Source organism: Serinus canaria, chromosome 25 (genome assembly GCF_022539315.1).
Source record: "Serinus canaria isolate serCan28SL12 chromosome 25, serCan2020, whole genome shotgun sequence".
Lineage (NCBI taxonomy): Eukaryota > Metazoa > Chordata > Aves > Passeriformes > Fringillidae > Serinus > Serinus canaria.
Window position 1 is genome coordinate 4,199,063 of NC_066338.1, and position 20,878 is coordinate 4,219,940.

Genomic DNA, 20,878 nt, shown 5'->3' on the forward strand with positions numbered 1-20,878 from the left:
ACTCACCTTTTCCCAGCCCACCCCCCCCCCCCCCCGTCCCCAGTCCCCCCCACCTTTTCCCTGACTTGGACCCCTGGGCCCCCATTCCTGCATTTCCCAGCCCCCAGCCTCTCCTTTTTTCTCACTAAGGAATCCTGGCACCCCCTTTCCTGGGCACAGGATTCCCTGTACACCCCATCCCAGCTCTGCCAGTGCCGGCACCCCCTTTCCTTGGCTCTGAGCCCCTGAACCTCCTTCCCAGCTCTGCCAGCCCTTCAAGTTCCCCCTTTCCTTGGCATGTTGACCCCCCTGGATCCCCAAACTCTCACTTTCAGCCCCCCAGCTCCCCCAAATCTCTGTGTCCCCCCAGTTCTGCACTCCCTGCAGTGCCTGGAAGTGGCGCTGTTGGAGCCCGGCCCGGGGGTTCCCCAGTCCTTGATTGTGGGGGACGTGGACGGGACCCCCTGGGAGCGCTGGGGCAGCAAGCAGGGCCGGATGGAGCTGCAGAGAGCGGGAATGGTGGGGGGAGCTGAGCTGGGATATTGGGATAGCCAGGGCCGGGATATTGGGATGGCCAGAGCTGGGATATTGGGATAGCCAGAGCTGGGATATTGGGATGGCCAGGGCTGGGATATCGGGATAGCCAGGGCTGGGATATTGGGATGGCCAGAGCTGGGATATTGGGATAGCCAGAGCTGGGATATTGGGATAGCCCGGGCTGGGATATTGGGATAGCCCGGGCTGGGATATTGGGATGGCCAGGGCTGGGATATCGGGATAGCCAGGGCTGGGATATTGGGATGGCCAGAGCTGGGATATTGGGATAGCCAGAGCTGGGATATTGGGATAGGCAGAGCTGGGATATTGGGATAGCCCGGGCTGGGATATTGGGATTGCCAGGGCTGGGATACTGGGATATCCAGCCCCAGCCCAAGGACAGGACCCGGCCGGTTGCCGACAGTGCCCTGGAGACGGGGCCGGTACAACCAGAGCGGGGGGGACTGGGGGAAGCCGGGGGCTGGGCTGGGATCTGTGGGAATGGAGGACTCTGAGGGGCTGGGATGGGATCTCTGGGGATGGGGGGGGATCCATGGGGCTGGAATGGGAACTCAGGGAGCTCCAAGGGGCTCCCTGGGGCTGGGACACGACTCCCTGGGTCCATTCTCTCCTCGTTCACAGGTCTCCACACGCTGCTGGTGGTTTCCAGCTGTGCTCTCCTGTCCCACGGAATGTCCATGGATCCTATGGGTGCAGCTACGAGGGGTGGGATTTCATCTCCTTCCAGCTGGGACCCGAGAGCTGTGCAGGGTCCGACGGTGCCACCTGGATCAGCCAGAGGTGCTGGGAATCCTAAGGGATCGTGGTGGAGCAGATGATGCATTACCTGGGACACACTTGTGTGGAAGAGCTCCCAAAATACATCAGACATAGTCGGGAGGCTGTGGAGCACAAAGGTGGGTGTGGGAGGAGGAGGGGGGTTCCTGTGGGAGTGTGGGATTGAGGAAGGGGAGACTTGGGAATGCAGAAATTCCCATGGAATTTCCATGGCCAGATCTCACTCTTATCCCAGTCAGGTGAGAATTCATGGATGGATCTACCCCCAAGCCATTGCCATGGAAATTCCATGGGGAAATGATTTGAATTAATGACCAATGCAATGCCAGCAGTGCAGTGAGACATAATCCCTGCTGGGATTCCATGGGACTTTTCCTTTTCCTTTTCCTTTTCCTTTTCCTTTTCCTTTTCCTTTTCCTTTCCTTTTTTTCCTTTTCCTTTTCCTTTTTTCCTTTTCCTTCCTTCCTTTTTCCTTTTTCCTTTTCCTTTTCCTTTTCCTTTCTCAAACTTTTTTCTTGAAATTTCCTTTCCTTGAATTTTCCTTTCCTTTCCCCTGAACATTATTTTCCTTGAAATTTCCCCTCTCCTCTCCTCTCCTCTCCTCTCCTCTCCTCTCCTCTCCTCTCCTCTCCTCTCCTCTCCTCTCCTCTCCTCTCCTCTCCTCTCCTCTCCTCTCCTCTCCTCTCCTCTCTCCTCTCCTCTCCTCTCCTCTCCTCTCCTCCCTCTCCTCTCCTCTCCTCCTCCTCTCCGCTCCTCCTCCTCTCCTCTCCTCTCCTCTCCTCTCCTCTCCTCGCTCTCTCTCCTCCCCTTTTCCCTTTTCCCTTTTCCCGTTTTCTTCCCTTTTCCCTTTTCTCCCTTTTTCCTCCTTTTTCCTTCCCTTTGCTCCTCCTTTCCTTTCCCCTTTCCTTTTTCCCTTCCTTTCCTTCCCAACACTTTCCATTCCCAATGTGTCAGTAGTAGAGGTAGGTAATCACTGAAGGAGGCATGGAATGACATGGAATTTTTTTCCCCCCTTCTTTTCAAATAATATATATTGCATAAAATAATTAAGTATCTTACTCTGCTGCTAGGTTGGTATGCTCTAATTTAATCCACTGACTGTCTGGTTTTCCTTTCCAACTTGAAAGATCATTTCCTTTTTTATGTCTTTCGGGACGTGATTGAGACTGGTAGAACAATGAAACTTGGCTTTCCAAAATAAAAGACAAGAAACCAAGGATGGTAAAAGGTAGATCCTTGTAAGGTACAAGTATAAAGCCACTAACGAACATCTTCCAATCGTTTGGGTCAATAGGCAGTGTATGCTGACAGGTGCTTGTTTGACTTGAACTTTGGAGTGGGAGGAAGCAAATGCAGGAAGTAATCCTTATCCAGCTGCTGAAAAATTAATTGTTTCTTCAGCTGGGAAATGTATGTGGGCACTACCATCTTCACTGCTCAAATTATTATAAAAAGGTTTTATGGCTCTTGCCATGCAGTCATCAAGTCTGATGGATTCCCCGTTTCTTACTTTATGATTGAAGGAAATTCAGCTCTTTCCATAGCTTTTCTAACACCACCTCAGTTGCCTCGATACTAGAATGACAACACTCAGAATATTTCTTCATACCCTCAACTGTAGAGGTTTTCAGAATCTGAGAGTCTGTCAGCACTGGGAAGATGACTTCAAGTAGCATTCTAGATCTGCTTTAAGTAGATCTCAAAAGAAATTGTGTGGGATATCCCTGTGTCTGTCAAGTAACCACAATGCTCTATAAAAACAGTTGCTTTAAGCACCAGGTATTCAGACAGTCTTTCTAGTGACTGTCCAGGAGGTTCTCAGGTTCTTCTGAAGTGCACAGGAAATGCAAGAATAGATATGATTTTGCAAAAGAAATTGTCCTTTTCTCCCTCCCCCCCACTAAAATCGTTACCAGCCACTTGGACATGCTTCCCCCTCTGTGCTATTCTAGTGTCCATTGCTGCATGGAAGGGCAAAGATCTGAGACACGGGATTGAAGGGAACTGAATACAAAGTCAAGCCACTTGGACAGAAAGATCAGAGCCTTTGCTTCTCCCTCCACTTCAAGGCTGAACACTCCTTCTTTCTGTGCAATCATCTCACTGTTTTAATTGAAGTGCATGATTTTAGACACTTATGGGAAGTGTCGAGAGCCTGGGTTCCCCCCCGGCCATGCCTTCCTTGTGCAGGAGCAGCCCGGAGCTGGGGCCAAGGCCCCGGCGATATCGAGCGCTGCTGCTGTGGCCCATCACGTTCCAGGCCCCGGAGCAGATTCCTCCCCCTCCGCCCAGGAACCGAGGGGGCACCAGGGCTGGAAGGAGCGGGGACCGAGGCCTGCCTGGCGTCACCGCCCCTGGCCCGGCCCCGACAATCGGGTGCCGCAGTTGCCGGGGAACCGCGGGCGCGGCCACAGCGGCTGTGACGGCGCCGCCGCCTCAGTTGCCGCAGAGCGCGCTCCAGGCTGGTTGTTTGCAGCCTGGGCTTGTGCAACAGCTGCACTCAGCGATTCGCCGAGGGACTTGTTCACAGAGATTGTCTCTGCCAGCGAGCCCTGAACTCGCAGGGCATTGGTCTCTGCCAGTGAGGAGTCCTGAATTTCGTTTGAAGGTAAAGATTGACTCAAGTTGTACTTTTTGGTTTTGTCCCATCTGTGCTCTGAAAGAGAATTCCAAAAGGGAAATAGAGGATGGGATCATGCCACTCTTCTAGGGCAGCAGTTCAGTGGCATGTACAGCTGAATAGATGAACAATATATGGTCTACTGATGGTGCTTTTTTTTCACTGAAGAAATACAGGCTTTCCTAAATGTACTAGTCTAGACATTTTTTTTCCTATAACGATGACTTAAACTGCTTAAAGGTGAATGAGTTCTGCTTACGTTTCAGTGGGTTGTTATGATCTGGTTCTAAAAATTATTAGGGAGAGGCTCCTGAATTAAGGTGCAAATGGGACCATATGCCAAAGTCAAGTGTCTGGATTCGATGTAAGAGCAAATGTGAGGAAGAGAGAGAGAGAGACAAATAGAGAAGGGAGTTGGGGAGGGGGAGAGAAAGAGAGTGACAGATGAAATAGAAAGTAGAAAGTATCACCATTGCATGGATCTCAGTGGCATACCATGAAATCCTCTTCTGGTCTTCTCTGTGGTGAGGTCTCACAAAACATAAGACTCCAACGGATTCATGCAGATTTGGGCAAGGTGGGACTGCCCAGATTCCTCCCTGGGGTGGGGCAAGTTGGACTCTGTCTCTTGCTACTTTCAAATAATATAAAATCTTTACCACCAGTATATCCTTTTGAGCCTGCTGTGAATTGGGTTGTGGATTTTCAGATCTGTTGTGTTCCTTTGCATGCCATGCAGTTATCTGGTGCAAGGCCTCAGGAATGGGTCTGGGGACACTTTGGAGGTCTTTGATGGGTTCTGACACCCCCTCAGCTGCTCCTGATGGGAATGTCCCCTGGATGTGGCCTTCTGGGGCTGGGGGGTTTTAGAGCTGAGCCAGTTTGTGTGAGGGAGGATGGGTGTCCACTGCCTCTTACCAGAGGTGGCACCACACCCCCAAAATTTACTCCTCCCCCCTCTGTTAATGAGAGGTCTGTGTGCAAACTTGGCCTCAGCAGATGAGTCTGTGGCTATGACTTCCTAATCCTGAAGGCAGACAGAGCTGATTTTCAGGACAGCTGCTGGGTTTGGCTTTGTTGTGGATACATTTTTCTCAATTAGCTTTGTTCACTTCTCCCCAGACCTGAGCTAGCAGGACAATAGTGTCACCTTGATCTTGTCTCAAATCCTTTAGGTGGCTTAACTCACAGTCCCAAGTTCCAGTCAGGAGGCATTTTCAGGGAGGGCTGGGCTTCAGTGGTGTCAGCTTCTATATTCAGTTTTGTCAGAACAGGCAAAAAGTTCTTCATTGCAATATTGAAGCCATTAGCGACAACATTCCAGTCTCTCCCAAGTCCTGTGAGGAGCAGCTGAGAGAGCAGGGGTGCTTTAGCCTAAACAAGAGAAGGCCCACTCTGTTTTTTTTTAAAGAATATTTAAGCCGCAGCTTTGTCTGTTCCAACTATTATTAATATTCAGCTTTTGAGCTCCAGGTTTCAGTACAATCCATCTTTGAATTGCACAAGGCAGCCATATAGATCAAATAAAGTCCAGCTAGAGGCCTAACAATACTAGCTACTTATGCCAAACAAGCACTAATCTACTTTCAAATCATATCAAATTGTTTAGCACCAGTATATGCCTTGAATCTGCCATGAATTGGGTGGTGGGTTTGCAGAGTTCCAGTGTTGCTCCTTCCAGTTTTGTTGAGGCACTGTCGCCCTCTGTGACATCATCCCATGGAGATGGCGTCTGGATTGCCCAAGAAGACACCACCACCTCGTCTTTTGCTCAGGGAAAGGCTGAAGCCAAACACTGTGAGTAGCCACTGGGGCTGTGTTAAGGCTGGCACCTGCCCTGGTGTCCCTGCTCTCCCTGGCCCTGTTGTCCAGCAGTGCTGTGAAGCTGCAGAGCCCCTCCCCAGCCCTCTGTGCCGTGCTCCTGTTGCTGGGGGCTGTCCTGGTGCAGCGGGGAACACTGTGGGATGCTTCAGTTGTGTCTTGCCTGGCTGTGCCAGTGGAGCCAAGTGAAATCAATGTACAGCTGAAGCCCTGAGCACGTGTTCTGTCCCTTTCCCTTGGCCACAGGAATTCCTTCTGTCAGGCTGGGAACTTACCTGTGCTGCTCCGACCATCCTGCCCTTGGGAACCCGGGCACGTGGGGGGATGTCCCAGAGTGACTGTTATCCCCATTAGTGTGTGTAATTTGTGCTGGATATTCTGTTCTGTGCCTTTAAGACTGGCAGAGTAAAAGTTTTGTTTTGTGCCTCTTATCAGCCCCTCGGCGAGACATACAGATAGCACCAGGACTTAGTGCTGCTTTTTTTGCTTTTTGCCCTGCTTTTTGCCTTTGCTCTTGCTTCTGCTTCGCTTCTGCTTTGCTTGCTCTTTCTTTTTTCCCCCTCTTTTCATTAGTTAATTTAGCTAAACAGTCCAAATTCCTTTCTGGACTGCTTCCCCTCCCCTGTGTGGACCTGCCAAACCCACTCCGGAACCACCGATTTGGAACAACCCAACAGCTGCCCCAGCGCCGGAGGGACTGATAACAGCAACCACCCCCCAGGAGAGACTTTCTGAATATGTCATCTTTTTCAGAGCAGTGAAAGAGTGGTGTCATCCGGTATTGTTCATTGTGTGTGCTGGGGGGTGCTGTGCTTGTCAAATAAACAGGTTCTTTCCACCTCTCTCTGAGGAATTCTTCCCGAACCGGTTGGGGGAGGGGGGAGGGGTCGTATGGGTTTGTTTTTTTTTGAGAAGCCCTTTTTGGGGATTCTCTCCCAAATTTGCCCTAAACCAGGACAGGGGGGAAAGCTCAAACTCTGCCCAAAGCCTTGAGAGCCACGGCTGGTCCCAGCTGGAAGAGCTTCCAAAGCAGCTGTTCTCTCCCAGCACAGATCCAGCCCTGCAGGCAGCACTGGAGCCAGGGCCACAAAGGTCCCTTGCTGTCTGGAGCTTACTTGGCTGAAGATGCCCCACTGCTGAGGCTCTGTCAAGGAGATCCCTCTGTTTTCTTCTGTGGAGGGCTCTGTCAGCCCAGACAGAGAAAGCAATTAACAGGGAGAAGAAAAACCTGGACATGTTCCTGTGCACCTCCCTCTTGGTACAACTTTGTTTTCTTGCATCTCTTGGACTCAGCCAGCAGCGACATCTCCTTGTTGTGAGTTCTGAGTGTTGTGCAGGGATGGAGTTCAGGCAGTTCTGAGAGTTCCTCCCCATTCTCTGGAAAGGTCACTGCCTCAATCCGAGGAAAGGTAAGAGGAAACAAATGCCCAAAGAGCAGAAATCCCCAACCATGTCCTATCCAATCCCGGAGAAGCTAATGGAACAGAGCCCTGTGGCTGGAGTGTGTGTATTGCACTCTGTATTATTAATTTACTGATGCTAAGGATTTCAGCAGGAAACTTCCAGGGCTTCCAGGACTGTCCTAGTGGCGGTGATCACAAGTTATTCACCAGTGCCACTTGTTCAAGAAAAGCCTTTCTGAACAAGCCATCTCTGAGGCTCTTGCTGGTGTATTTTTGCCTTTCAGCTGCTTCCCTCTAAGTTCCAGAGGGAGAAGTTTCCCAGCAGGAAGAAGGAGGCCAGCACTGGGGGGAGTATTCTGCCCAGAATTGGCCCATTTCCAGACAGGAGTGATGCTGGGGTCTCTCTCTCTAGCTGTCAGAGTGACCCCGAGAAAAGTTCAAAAGTTTATTTTCCTAGCCTGGTGCTTGAAGAAGGAGTCAGGGCTCTTCATTTTTTCGGTCTCAAGGTTGTTTATGTATCTTATCTATAAAATTCTTTCTCCCTGTCCAGCCGAGATCCATTTGGCAGGACGGTCAGAGGCACTACGCCCGCCCCCAGGGCGGTGTAATCTTTATATACTACAAACTACGTGTACAATATTTACAATTATTTTCCAATACCTATCATCTATATTAGACAGTGGGTTTCTACTCTAGACCAATCTAAAAGTGCCAACATCACCAGACAAGATGGAGGTAGAGAAGAAGAAGAAGAAGAAAGGCTAGACACACCCAAATCCCTCCATCTTGTCCCCAGAAACCCCTATACCAAAAATCCTAAAACCTACATTTACACTCTGTAATTATTTTATTCTTACACTATTTACACTATTGTGGCTTTTATCTCTTTGTATAAAGGTGACAATTTGTTCCGTGGTTCATAATAGAACCCGCTGGTGTTCTGGGCTGTGTGCCAGGGTCTCCGAGCCCTCTGGCAAGGGTCCCAGGAAACTCCAGACTCCCAGAGGGATGTCCTGAGTTCCGACAGAGTGAGACTGGTCCAAAGGTAGCCTTTTCCTGCTCTTTTCCTTTCTGTTGAACATGAAGTTTGAAGAGGGTGTGTGCTTGTGACAGGCTTGCCTCCAGCAAAACACCTCAGTGTCCAGGTGCTGTTGTCATTGCAAACTGCTGGGAGGGCTGGACTGGGAGTCCTGGTGTGCACTAAGCAACACAAATAACCTCTGCTGAAGCTGCTGGGCTGTGCTGGAGCGTAGCTGCCATTGCTAACAGGGGGAAGGCTGGGGACACAAAGGCACAACATTGCCATTTGCCATTCTCCTGCTGAGAGAGCCTCCTCTTGCTTTGTTGTGGTCACCATTAAATGCATGGGGTCACAGGATTCCCTCCAGAGTGGCAGCGTTGCCCTTTGAAGGCCAAGGATTTGCAGGAATTACTTCAGATTTGGCAAAACAAATTGCATTACTGCTTTGGGCTGGAAGAATGTGTTGGACCCTGATGGGGTGTTCGATTTTGCAGGCTGCCAGATGTGCAGGGGACTGGCCCTGGGCAGAGGGGAATGGATGTGCTTTATCTGGATCAGTGCCTACTTAGAGGTATGTTTAAAGCTGCTTTTCTGGCAGGACTGGCTCAGTGGAAAGCACAGTCCAAAGGGGTAGGTGACCGAGGTGGGCTGTTGAGCAGGAAATTGGCAGCAAGAGACATGGAACAAACTGGTTAAGGATTGCCCTGGAGAGGGGAGTTGGGAACACCTCAAGGAAGGGCACAACTGAGGGACAGTGTGCTGCAGCCACTCCCTTCAGCAGAATGTGTCTGCTGTGAAGTCCCACAGGAGACCTGCCTGTGTCCCTGCAGTGACAGCAGTGTGGCTGGAGCAGGCAGACAAAGCAGGGGAGAGTTTTCTCAAAGCAATGTCTCTGCTCCAGAAGCATTTGCTGTTGTTGTGTCATTCCAGATGTGCCTCTACAATGGCATTAAATAAGATAGCTGTAATGACAAGAAAGCACCCATTTAAAGCACATGGGAAAAGGAGATAGCAACTCTACTTTTACCCAAGTTGCTGAGAAAATAACTGAACCATATCCTCATTCAGCATTCACCTCCCTTGTCTTTTGATTTTCACCTCATCTGTCTTTTTATTCTTGCCTTTCCCTCTGTTTGAAACACACTTTTAAGTACAATGAAAGGGGACAAAATCATCAAAGCAAAAGAAATCTGTTTATTAGTGACGATTCAGCTGAGCCGGGCACATCTCCCTCCCCGAGAGCCAAGCACACACACACCCTCCGAGAAAATGGCAATCTTTCTGTGCCCTTTATACCTGGCTGGGGCGGTCCCTGTCCCCTTTCTCATTGGATGGGTACTCAGGAGCTTCCATTCTCTACTGACCACCAACTTTTCTGTCCCCTCCCCTCTCGTCCTACTTCCTTTTGGTCAGGTCTTCAACCCTGTCCCTCTCACTGCCACACTCAATAAACCAACCTGAACAAAACTGTTAGCGTTCAGGAACACATAATCACGAGAAATGATTATATGCAGATGCTTTTATTGAAGAGCTCTGGGTGTCAGGGGTAAAGACCCAAATCTGACTCCGACATAGGTTCAGAATGGATATGCTTTTATATTCTATCATTATATACCTTTCATGTTAATTATTAAACTTACATTGTTCTATAGTATACATAGATTTCAGCCAAGCATGGCCACCTTAGACTAGGAACATACAGTTTCTCATTGTTCTTCTTATGATTATAAAATAATTATTTTAATTACTAAACAATCATTTTCAGCTAGCAATTATACTACTTATGCAGGTAGAACACAAGGCTTGACATTTCAGAGTTTATCTTAGCATTTTCCAGGGCGCCACTATCAAAACCAAACCACAAACAACACATAGAACCAACAAATTCCATTCTTTTGCTTCATGACCTTTTGGCTTCAGCCAAATATCACCTCATCTCTCACATCTCCTCTGGTCCTGTGCTCTTCTTACTGATAGGTCTAAGTTCTAAAGACAAAAAGATATTTGCAGTTGTGTTCGCCTCACTTTCCCTGTCTCAGAGTAAAGGACAACCCAGAATTGTTTCCCATGGAGTCTCCTGTAAATACATGGGTTTTACTTACTCCATGAGTGCTCAGCCAGTGCCCCAGAGCTCTGTGATCACATGGGCACAGGGCTGTGCTTAAAGGAAGTGCTGCCTGGCATTGTGGAGAAAGAAAACTGGGGAAATATATGCCAAAAGAGCAGCTTGGCTTGAGCCTGCTCTGTGTGGCCCAGCAGCTCTGGATCACTCAGAGCAGAGGTGGGTGAGCCACTGTTTGCCCAGTGTGGACTGGGCAGACGTGCTCCCCCAGAGTCTATATTTCCCTGGGGATCAGTGGAACATTCTCCTTAATGAACCTTCCTCCCAGCAGTTGAAGCTCTCCCTGCTCTCTCTCGCCTCTCCAGCTGCTGTCAGCTGCCCCAAAACAGAGCTGGTTTGGGGTTTCCCCACCAGAGATGGTATTTCAGAACTTCGTTGCTCTGGAGGTCTCTGAGATGGTGCTGTCTCTCATTAATAAGGACAAGGTAAGTGCTGGCACCTGGAGCTTTAACACTGTGCTGGAAGAGGAATCACAGAATCACAGAATCACAGAATCACAGAATTTCTAGGTTGGAAGGGACCTTTAAGATCATCGAGTCCAACCCATGTTCTAACAGCTCAACTAGGTCATGGCACTAAGTGCCACATCCAGTCTTTTTTTGAACACATCCAGGGATGGTGACTCCACCACCTCCCTGGGCAGATGATTCCAGTATTTGACCACTCTTTCTGTGAAAAACTTCCTCCTTAAATCTAGCCTGTATCTCCCTTGTCACAGTTTGAGTCTGTGACCTCTTGTTCTGTCTGTTGTTGCCCGGAGAAAGAGACTGACCCCCAGCTCACCACAGCCACCCTTCAGGAAGTTGAAGAGAGTGATAAGGTCACCTCTGAGTCTCCTTTTCTCCAGGCTAAACAATCCCAGCTCTCTCAGTCGCTCCTCATAAGGCTTGTGTTCCGAGCCCCTCACCAGCCTTGTTGCTCTCCTTTGGACACGCTCAAGCATCTCAATGTCCCTCCTAAACTGAGGGGCCCAGAACTGGACACAATACTCAAGGTGTGGCCTCACCAGTGCCGAGTACAGGGGAAGAATTACCTCCCTGCTCCTGCTGGCCACACTATTCCTGATACTGGCCAGGATGCCATTGGCCTTCTTGGCCACCTGGGCACACTGTTGGCTCATGTTCAGCCGACTGTCAACCAGCACCCCCATGTCCCTTTCCACCTGAGCACTGTTCAGCCATACCATCCCCAGCCTATAACATTGCAGGGGGTTATTGTGGCCAAAGTGCAGGACTCGGCACTTGGACTTATTGAACTTCATCCCATTAGATTCTGCCCATCCATCCAACCATTCCAAGTCCCTCTGCAAAGCCCTCCGTTCCTCTAACAATTCGACACATGCTGCCAGCTTAGTGTCATCTGCAAATTTACTAATGAAAGACTCTAAACCCTCGTCCATATCATCAATAAAAATATTAAACAGAACTGGCCCCAGCACAGACCCCTGAGGGACACCACTGGTGACTGGCCGCCAGCTGGATGTAGCACCATTCACCAACACTCTCTGGGCCCGGCCATGCAGCCAGCTCCTAACCCAGCACAGAGTGTTCCTATCCAAGTCACGGGCTGCCAGCTTATCTAGGAGTATGCTGTGGGAGACAGTGTCAAAGGCCTTGCTGAAATCCAAATAAACAACATCTAAAGCCTTCCCTGCATCCACTAGGCGGGTTACTTGGTCATAAAAGGTGACCAGGTTGGTTAAACATGACCTACCCCTCCTAAACCCATGTTGACTGGGTCTGATACCCTGTCCATCCTGTAAATTCTGCATGATGGCACTTAATATAAACTGTTCCATTATCTTGCCAGGTACTGAGGTGCTGGAATTCCCTGAGTGTACAGCAAAGCAAGTTCTCTGCTGCAGCACATGCAGAAGAAAATGTCTCAGCACCTTGTTCTGCAAGATGCTGGAAATCTTCCTGTGCTGGGAATTGTCCCCTGATTTTGGCCATGCAGTGATGGTGTCTATCCCAAAGGAGTTTCCTTCTCTTGCAGGCTCTGGATTGACAGGAATGTTGAGGGCTGTACAGTTCTTTCCTGCTCTCATGCTTTGCCTTGAGTCTATCCCACACCCTGTGTCTCCTTGGTTAATCTTGGCTCCTGGTAGGAATCTCTGCCTCTCTCAGCCAGTTTGGCTCCCTTTGTGCAGCTCACAGTCAAAGCTCAGGGGCTGAGTCTTCTCCACTTTGTGCTGGAATCACTTCTCATTAATGGCATTGGCATTGCAGGAAATGTGTTCTGAAACAGCCCTGCCATCAGGCTGCTGGAGCAGAAGCAGTGAGAGGCCTTTAGGTGCCACTTCAGGCTCCTGCTCAGCTTCATCCAGCTCTGCTCATCTTTTCTAAAAGCAACACGGTGCTCTGCTTTCCCTTTGGAGACCACAGCACATCCAAAGCCATGTGCTCCTGGAGGTTTCCACCTTCACTTGAAGAAATGTGGATTGTTTTGCAGTTTCCCAAGAGAGCTGAGAGGGGAAAAAGTTGAAAAATGTCAGCAGTTGTGTTCCAGTGTAAAGAGGAAAACTTGAGACCACTGGAATTTCAGTCAGGGAAACATTTTCTCAAGTGAGGCTTGTGCCAAGAGTGGGCTGGTGGGAGGAGACAGGAGGGAGTCCAAATCATCTGGTTTAGACTTTTGGAGAGCATTTTGGTGCTCAGGGGTTGATGCTATCAGTGTGCCAGAACATGGATGTTTGCTGTGTCTGTGCATCCCAGAGGGCAGAACCTGGCCTGCTGGCTGCAGACAGGAATGCCCAGCAGCCCAGCCTGCCTGCACAGGCAGCAAGAAGGCCTGGAGAGCCAAGTGTTGCCAACATATTTTATGAAAAATCCTTTACCCTAGATTTTTCCTTTCCTTAGAGCTGAGAAGCCTCAGGAACAACGATAAACAATTCTTATCTGCTGCTGTGGAATGCCACGGGAAAATCTGTGATTGGCCCCGTCAGACTGTTTGCAATTAAGAGCCTATCACAATTCACCTGTTCGGCCCGTCTCGGGCTGAGAAGACTTCAGTTTACACATTCCTATTCTATTCTTAGCTTAGCTTTGTAGTGAAATCCTTCTTTTTATTCTTTTAGTATAGTTTTTATATCTTATATATCATATCATAATAAATCAAAGCCTTCTGATGCATGGAGTCAACGTTGTCGTCTCTTCCCTCAGCCAAGATTGGCTTTTCATCCTGGAACCACACTGTCAGTCAGTGCTGGTCATGTTTCTCCAGGCAGAAAAGGCCTTTGGAGCCCACAGTCAACAGGCACAGCCTGTCTGTGTTTCTGTCACTTTCGTCAAGCTGACTGCTCTCATGGTTTTATGATTCTTCCTTGCTGCTTTACTGACCATTGAAATTCTCTTTGCCATCTCCTTGTTTTAGGGATTGTCTTGCTGCGTTCCTTCCTTCTTTGGCTTTTCAGGTTTGCTTTTGTTCCTAGTAAGGCCACAGGGCTTGGTCTCCTCTCTTGCTGCTCTGCCTGCCTGACTCTAACCCCACAACGTCCCTACCCAAAGCTGATCTGCTAGAAGGGAATTTCTTCCTTCCCCCAGGATAATGTTCTGTTTTGCTTTCAGGGAGCACATTTCCCCTCTGGAACATGACAACTGCATGGCTGTGTGCAGGCAGAAGCCAGCAGGTTTTTTGGCCTTGTTGAATATGCAGATGACTCGGTTCAGGTGCTCTGTCTCCATCCTGCTGGTGCTGACCTGCTCGGCCCTTCCTTCCCAGCAGGCACTGCCCTACTGGCCCTGGCCAAAATGCTGGAGGCAGACAGAAGGAATTCCAGTTCAGCCTTGTGAATGATGTGCCTGTGCCTGCAGAGCTGAAAGTGCTTTGGGAAAGGGGCCAAGGAGGGATGTCAGCAGGGCACGGACAGGTCTCCTCTCGTCCTGTTGCCACAAGTGGCACAATCATCATTTGGTGTCTTTGCTGCAGATTCCTCGGCTGGTGAAGGTATGCATGGAGAGCTGCCCTTATTTCCAGCTGGCGTGCCCCAGGGATGTGTACCATGTGGTGCCAGCAGGTGCCTCTGCCCCTGTGTGCATCTGCTTCAGCCCTGCCGAGAACAAGGTGAGACTGGAGGAGCCAAAGCACAGAATGATCTCCACAGCCATTGTTTTCCCTGCACTCTGGCTCCAGCCCATTGCATGCTGTGAGCTTGGCTCCAGGCCGTGGGCAGGCAGCCTGCAGCCAGTCACACCTTGGCCCGTGCTGGCAGGCACTGCAGCCAGGCCTGACAGGCTCTGCTTCCCCTCCCTGCACATCCCTGAGCATTGCCAGAGTAAGATGCACAGGGAACAGGATGGAAATGATAGAGGACTGTTGATAGATGTTGGGCCATCTCTAGGTCCAGGGGAAGGGGTTCCATTATGATGGAAAACACCAGAGGAACCAAGAGGTCAGAGAGCTTTCCTCCTTGCTGACTGGCACCAGCTTCCCTGCCTGCCCCTGGGCTGGAGCAAAGACGGTGCTTTCTCACCCCCTCAGCTCTCCAGCCTTGCAGCTGTGCTGTCCCAGAGCACAAGTGAGCATGGTGCAGCTGCAGGGCCAGGGCAGAGGATGTGCTGTGCCCGTGAGCCCGGCCTGGCACAAGCACACTGGGCTCTGGGTACCCTTGGTCATCAGAGATTGCTGAGCTGCAGGGGACTTGGACACTTGCCTGAAGGAGCTCGTTCAGGGCAGGTACAAGCTGCAGGCAGAGCTGTGAACCCAGAGCCCGTGGCAGTGACACTGCTGGGGCTCTGTCTTCATGCCTGTCCCTGTGCTTGCTCTGTCAGCTGGCACCCATCCCGTGCCAAAGGTGCTTTTGTGTGCAGGTTTGAACAGCAGTGCTGAGGCCCTGGCAAGTCTGATCTCAGTGCTGGGATCTGGAGGGTTCATGTTCTGATCTGGAGGCCTGTTCATAGGGAAGGGTTTAGAACATGGCATGGAAGGGAGGAAGCCTTGCAGGGAAACAAAGAGAGGCCCTTTCCAACAGCCTCCTGCTGCCTCTTGGCACTGTTCTTCTCCTGACTTGGTTGGAGAGGCAAAGTTAGAGGGGAGTTCTGAGCCAACTGATGTTTCTACACCAGGCCAGTGGTGCAGGATCTCTTTGGGTGCAGCTGTTTTCTCATTAAGGCTTGTGTTCCGAGCCCCTCACCAGCCTTGTTGCTCTCCTTTGGACACGCTCAAAGCATCTCAATGTCCCTCCTAAACTGAGGGGCCCAGAACTGGACACAATACTCAAGGTTGTGGCCTCACCAGTGCCGAGTACAGGAAGATTACCCCTCCCTGCTCCTGCTGGCCACACTATTCCTGATACTGGCCAGGAATGCCATTGGCCTTCTTGGCCACCTGGGACACACTGTTGGCTCATGTTCAGACCGACTGTACATCACCAGCACCCCCATGTCCCTTTCCACCTGAGCACTGTTCAGCCCATACCATCCCCAGCCTATAACATTGCAGGGGTTATTGTGGCCAAAGTGCAGGACTCGTCACTTGGACTTATTGAACTTCATCCCATTAGATTCTGCCCATCCATCCAACCATTCCAAGTCCCTCTGCAAGCCCTCCGTTCCTCTAACAATTCGACACATGCTGCCAGCTTAGTGTCATCTGCAAATTTACTAATGAAAGACTCTAAACCCTCGTCCATATCATCAATAAAAATATTAAACAGAACTGGCCCCAGCACAGACCCCTGAGGGACACCACTGGTGACTGGCCGCCAGCTGGATGTAGCACCATTCCACCAACACTCTCTGGGCCCGGCCATGCAGCCAGCTCCTAACCCAGCACAGAGTGTTCCTATCCAAGTCACGGGCTGCCAGCTTATCTAGGAGTATGCTGTGGGAGACAGTGTCAAAGGCCTTGCTGAAATCCAAATAAGACAACATCTAAAGCCTTCCCTGCATCCACTAGGCGGGTTACTTGGTCATAAAAGGTGACCAGGTTGGTTAAACAAAAATGACCTACCCCCTCCTAAACCCATGTTGACTGGGTCTGATACCCTGTCCCATCCTGTAAATTCTGCATGATGGCACTTAATATAAACTGTTCCATTATCTTGCCAGGTACTGAGGTGCTGGAATTCCCTGAGTGTACAGCAAAGCAAGTTATCTGCTGCAGCACATGCAGAAGAAATGTCTCAGCACCTTGTTCTGCAAGATGCTGGAAATCTTCCTGTGCTGGAATTGTCCCCTGATTTTGGCCATGCAGTGATGGTGTCTATCCCAAAGGAGTTTCCTTCTCTTGCAAGCTCTGCATTGACAGGAATGTTGAGGGCTGTACAGTTCTTACCTGACTCATGCTTTGCCTTGAGTCTATCCCACACCCTGTGTCTCCTTGGTTAATCTTGGCTCCTGGTAGGAATCTCTGCCTCTCTCAGCCAGTTTGGCTCCCTTTGTGCAGCTCACAGTCAAAGCTCAGGGGCTGAGTCTTCTCCACTTTGTGCTGGAATCACTTCTCATTAATGCATTGGCATTGCAGGAAATGTGTTCTGAAACAGCCCTGCCATCAGGCTGCTGGAGCAGAAGCAGTGAGAGGCCTTTAGGTGCCACTTCAGGCTCCTGCTCAGCTTCATCCAGCTCTGCTCATCTTTTCTAAAAGCAACACGGTGCTCTGCTTTCCCTTTGGAGACCACAGCACATCCAAGCCATGTGCTCCTGGAGGTTTCCACCTTCACTTGAAGAATGTGGATTGTTTTGCAGTTTCCCAAGAGAGCTGAGAGGGGAAAAAGTTGAAAAATGTCAGCAGTTGTGTTCCAGTGTAAAGAGGAAAACTTGAGACCACTGGAATTTCAGTCAGGGAAACATTTTCTCAAGTGAGGCTTGTGCCAAGAGTGGGCTGGTGGGAGGAGACAGGAGGGAGTCCAAAACATCTGATTTAGACTTTTGGAGAGCATTTTGGTGCTCAGGGTTGATGCTATCAGTGTGCTAGAAAATGGATGTTTGCTGTGTCTGTGCATCCCAGGGGCAGAACCTGGCCTGCTGGCTGCAGACAGGAATGCCCAGCAGCCCAGCCTGCCTGCACAGGCAGCAAGAAGGCCTGGAGAGCCAAGTGTTGCCAACATATTTTATGAAAAATCCTTTACCCTAGATTTTTCCTTTCCTTAGAGCTGAGAAGCCTCAGGAACAACGATAAACAATTCTTATCTGCTGCTGTGGAATGCCACGGGAAAATCTGTGATTGGCCCCGTCAGACTGTTTGCAATTAAGAGCCTATCACAATTCACCTGTTCGGCCCGTCTCGGGCTGAGAAGACTTCAGTTTACACATTCCTATTCTATTCTTAGCTTAGCTTTGTAGTGAAATCCTTCTTTTTATTCTTTTAGTATAGTTTTTATATCTTATATATCATATCATAATAAATCAAAGCCTTCTGATGCATGGAGTCAACGTTGTCGTCTCTTCCCTCAGCCAAGATTGGCTTTTCATCCTGGAACCACACTGTCAGTCAGTGCTGGTCATGTTTCTCCAGGCAGAAAAGGCCTTTGAAGCCCATAGTCAACAGGCACAGCCTGTCTGTGTTTCTGTCACTTTTGGCAAGCTGATTGCTCTCATGGTTTTATGATTCTTCCTTGCTGCTTTACTGCCCATTGAAATTCTCTTTGCCATCTCCTTGTTTTAGGGATTGTCTTGCTGTGTTCCTTCCTTCTTTTGCTTTTCAGGTTTGCTTTTATTCCCAGTAAGGCCACAGTGTTTGGTCTCTTCTCTTGCTGCTCTGCCTGCCTTACTATATCCCCACAACGTCCCTACCCAATGCTGATCTGCTAGAAGGGAATTTCTTCCTTCCCCCAGGACAATGTGCTGTTTTGCTTTCAGGGAGCACATTCCCCCTCTGGAACATGACAACTGCATGGCTGTGTGCAGGCAGAAGCCAGCAGGTTTTTTGGCCTTGTTGAATATGCAGATGACTCGGTTCAGGTGCTCTGTCTCCATCCTGCTGGTGCTGACCTGCTCGGCCCTTCTTTCCCAGCAGGCACTGCCCTACTGGCCCTGGCCAAAATGCTGGAGCCAGACAGAAGGAATTCCAGTTCAGCCTTGTGAATGATGTGCCTGTGCCTGCAGAGCTGAAAGTGCTTTGGGAAAGGGGCCAAGGAGGGATGTCAGCAGGGCACGGACAGGTCTCCTCTCGTCCTGTTTCCACAAGTGGCACAATCATCATTTGGTGTCTTTGCTGCAGATTCCTCGGCTGGTGAAGGTATGCATGGAGAGCTGCCCTTATTTCCAGGCTGGCGTGCCCCAGGGATGTGTACCATGTGGTGCCAGCAGGTGCCTCTGCCCCTGTGTGCATCTGCTTCAGCCCTGCCGAGAACAAGGTGAGACTGGAGGAGCCAAAGCACAGAATGATCTCCACAGCCATTGTTTTCCCTGCACTCTGGCTCCAGCCCATTGCGTGCTGTGAGCTTGGCTCCAGGCCGTGGGCAGGCAGCCTGCAGCCAGTCACACCTTGGCCCGTGCTGGCAGGCACTGCAGCCAGGCCTGACAGGCTCTGCTTCCTCTCCCTGCACATCCCTGAGTATTCCCAGGGGAAGATGCACAGGGAACAGGATGGAAATGACAGAGGGCTGTTGATAGATGTTGGGCCATCTCTAGGTCCAGGGGAAGGGGTTTCATTATGATGGAAACACCAGAGGAACCAAGAGGTCAGAGAGCTTTCCTCCTCCCTGACTGCCAACAGCTTCCCTGCCTGCCCCTGGGCTGGAGCAAAGATGGTGCTTTTTCACCCCCTCTGCTCTCCAGCCTTGCAGCTGTGCTGTCCCAGAGCACAAGTGACCATGGTACAGCTGCAGGGCCAGGGCAGAGGATGTGCTGTGCCCGTGAGCCCGGCCTGGCACAAGCACACTGGGCTCTGGGTACCCTTGGTCATCAGAGATTGCTGAGCTGCAGGGGACTTGGACACTTGCCTGAAGGAGCTCGTTCAGGGCAGGTACAAGCTGCAGGCAGAGCTGTGAACCCAGAGCCCGTGGCAGTGACACTGCTGGGGCTCTGTCTTCATGCCTGTCCCTGTGCTTGCTCTGTCAGCTGGCACCCATCCCGTGCCAAAGGTGCTTTTGTGTGCAGGTTTGAACAGCAGTGCTGAGGCCCTGGCAAGTCTGATCTCAGTGCTGGGATCTGGAGGGTTCATGTTCTGATCTGGAGGCTTGTTCATAGGGAAGGGTTTAGGGCATGGCATGGAAGGGAGGAAGCCTTGCAGGGAAACAAAGAGAGGCCCTTTCCAACAGCATCCTGCTACCTCTTGCCACTGTTCTTCTCCTGACTTGGTTGGAGAGGCAAAGTTAGAGGGGAGTTCTGAGCCAACTGATGTTTCTACACCAGGCCAGTGGTGCAGGATCTCTTTGGGTGCAGCTGTTTTCTCATCTTCCTTTTGCTGCTTAGAGTCAGTTGAACATTTTGTCCTATTCTCAGACCGTGGAAATATAGAAACCTGAAGCGGAATGTCCTGTGTTCCCAAGCTCCATGCTCTTTATAAGGGACTTAGGAATTGTTTAACAATCATTAAAATTTAGAGTAAAATTATGGTGGCCTAGGGTATGGGTATGACCCAAGTGACACAAGAGCTGAATGCCACAGAGATAGGTTTTGCAAAGTGCCCTGGTGCTTTTAAAATGTGACATATTAGTAGAACTTAGTGTTCATTTTAGGGTGCAGTAGGTAAATTGATGTCTTTGGAGGGTAATAGAAATGGTTTTTCTTCTGCCATGGGGATGGCACTAAATGCCCTGTGCTGAGGCAGTTTCTTTTCCTGCAGGATTATTGACACGAGCTGGTCTGCATGACTGCAAGGGACAGGATAGTTGTGCCAATTCAGGCCATTGGTGCCCAAGCTGTCCTGGACTTCCCTGCCCAGCTGGACTTCTCCAAGTGTGCAGTCAAGGGCAGCACCCAGAAGACTCTGCTGGTGCGCAATGTCGGTACCCGGGCAGCTCGTTACCAGCTGAGCACCCAGAGGTGAGGCAGCTCATCTGTCCTTGTGCAAAACACCTTTGGGTGACAGCAGAGTTGGGAAAGAGCAGCAAAAGGAGCCAGAGCATTGTAGCTGCTGCCCCGCAGCCTGGCTGGAAGTGAGCAGGATGGATGGCATCTGCTCTTGCTTTCCGTGGCCTTGGAGCTTTCTCTGTCCCAGATTTCCTGGAGGCTGCTGGAACATGTTGGTAGCTGGCTTGCACCCTCCTGAGCACAAGCAGCTCCTGAAGTGCTTCCTCAACACTGTCAGCCAAATAGACCCATTCTCTGGGAGGCCACAGTCACGTGGCTTTCCAGTGGTCCTGGAGGGGACCTCTGGCAATCATCTGAGCAAACACACTGCTGAAAGCAAGAGCAGTGTCTGGGGATTGCAAGGTGCCATTAGGAGATCTGGACCTGGCTTTAGATGCCCTACAAGGAAACAAACATCCAAATGGACGTAGTGAAAAAGCAGAAGAAAACAACCTATGAAAACCCCCTCCATCGCTTATCTTTTCTGTCTGTTAGGTGCAGTAGTGATTCATTGAGAGGATGGATCTAACAGGATGAGAAGTGTCCTAAGGAGCAGCTCACAATTAACAGAGAAAAGGCCAAAATTGAGCTTGCCAGCCCCATCTCTTGGCAGTGGTTTTCATT

At 50.3% G+C, this 20,878-nt stretch overlaps 1 protein-coding gene across 1 annotated transcript in view; it reads left to right on the top strand.

Moving 5' to 3' along the window:
• Positions 1 to 10,559: 10,559 nt before the first annotated feature.
• The window catches only part of LOC127060524 (hydrocephalus-inducing protein homolog), a 79,643-nt gene continuing 69,324 nt past the window's right edge, over positions 10,560 to 20,878 (top strand). The window contains exon 1 of the mRNA XM_050984208.1: positions 10,560 to 10,726. The gene's annotated coding sequence lies outside the window, so the exon portion shown is untranslated. The remainder of the gene's footprint in view (positions 10,727 to 20,878) is intronic.